General features: G+C 40.9%; 1 non-coding gene across 1 annotated transcript; it reads right to left on the bottom strand.

Annotated features, from left to right (window-relative positions):
• Positions 1-219: 219 nt before the first annotated feature.
• Positions 220-383, bottom strand: LOC141571436 (U1 spliceosomal RNA). The gene has a single exon (XR_012496179.1). It is a non-coding gene; the product is annotated as a U1 spliceosomal RNA (small nuclear RNA).
• Between the last annotated feature and the right edge of the window lie 1,433 nt (positions 384-1,816).

Genomic DNA, 1,816 nt, shown 5'->3' with positions numbered 1-1,816 from the left:
GCCTATCTAATGAATAAAACTTCAGAAATATTTAAGACTTAACACAAGTGAGGTTCTGATGGACTGCTATGTTCACATTGTACGTGGTAAACTTGTACAATTTTTAGAAAGCAGTATGAAAATATGCATTGGCCTTAGCAGCATTTCTTCCATTTGACTGAGCAAGTCTTTATTTAGGGCTCCTTTTTTCTTTTTCTTTTTTTCTTTTTTTTTTTTTTACAGGGGAGAGCGCGAACGCAGTCCCCCACTACCACAAATTATGCAGTCGAGTTTCCCACATTTGGGGAAATCGCAGGGGTCAGCACATCCGGAGTGCAATGGATAAGCCTCGCCCTGGGAAAACCACCTTCGTGATCATGGTATCTCCCCTGCCAGGTAAGTATCCTTTTTTCTTTTTAATTGAAGCTTATTGGGGTGACAATTGTTAATAAAGTTACATAGGTTTCAGGTGTACAATTCTGTATTACATCATCTATAAATCTGTGTTCACCACCCAGAGTCAGTTCTCTTTATTTCTGGGCTCCTTTTAAGGATATACTTAGAAATAAAGCCAGAGTTAAATACAGAGATGTTCATGGTTCATGGCATAATTTGTATACCAGCAAAAAGAGAAATAGTTAAATAAAGGAGGGAAAATTCCAACAAGGTTAACATTTGTTTCTCAAGCACGTCAAACTCCCTTTCTCTCCTGGCTGCCAGCATATCCCTTCTGGGAGAACTGACTCCCCAGAAAGCCTTGCACACAGTGAACCAACAAAATTAGTTCAACTCGTGCTGACTGCCCAAAATGGATCTCCCTTGCCCTGTGTTTGAGGTGCAGCTGGGAATGTGGGAGCATACCTCGGAATCTGTGGGGTAGGTGGTGTGGGGTTTGCTCCCACACCTCCCTCTGAGCAGGATAGGCTAGCCAGAGGTCAGCTTAGCAGGAGTCTGAATGACTGGATGCACAGAGCTCCATGCCTAGATGGAGTATCCACCCAGGCAGGGCTTGGATTAGGGTAAGGAGAGCAAAGCATTCCCTTGGGGGCAAAATTTAAGGGTGATGCCAAAAACTTCAGTAATCAAGATGAATAATATTTTAATATGACATTTTAAAAATCAGCACCAATGCAAAACATGAAACAAACAACAAAAATGCCCCCAAACAAAAAAAACCCATGATAAAGACAACATTAAATAAAGGCAAGATCTCACAGTAAGTAACATGCTGAGCCATACCAGGGTCTGAGGCAAAGTCCATCCCTACCATATTTTTTTGTGTTTTTATAAATGGTCTTTTTTTTCCCCCAGAACCCTAAAGCAAATGAGAAAATATTGAGAAATTGTAAGGTAGGTTTATTTAACATGTGCCTGAGAAGATAGTGAAAGGTAGACCTGGGGTGACAGCAGGGCAAATGTCAAGATGTCCCCAGGGTCCTCTAAAGATGAGTTTAAACATGAATTCACAGGGCACAAAGGAACACGATTTGCCTTGAGCAAGACTTAATAGACACAACAAATAAAAGCTTTTCCAACTTGTGAACTTAATATAAGAGAAGGGTGATCCAAAATATTTTTTTTTAAGTGTGTTTAGTAAGACGATTAACCATAATTAGCCTAGTAGAGGACACTCTCACCACAACCCCCAGGACATAGAAACCTCTAGGTGGCACTACAAATGATAAGATACCAGGGAAATTGGCAGAGGATTAAAAAAATGTCAACAGGGTCAATGACAAAACAATGGGAAAACGTAAAACAACACTTGGGGTTGGGGCACTTCAGGGTGCAAACTGCAAAATAAAGTTGCCATCTGGGTTCTCAGGTCAGAAACCTG

This window comes from Rhinolophus sinicus, linkage group LG04, assembly GCF_036562045.2.
Source record: "Rhinolophus sinicus isolate RSC01 linkage group LG04, ASM3656204v1, whole genome shotgun sequence".
NCBI lineage: Eukaryota > Metazoa > Chordata > Mammalia > Chiroptera > Rhinolophidae > Rhinolophus > Rhinolophus sinicus.
This window is presented reverse-complemented; position numbering and strand designations above follow the sequence as displayed.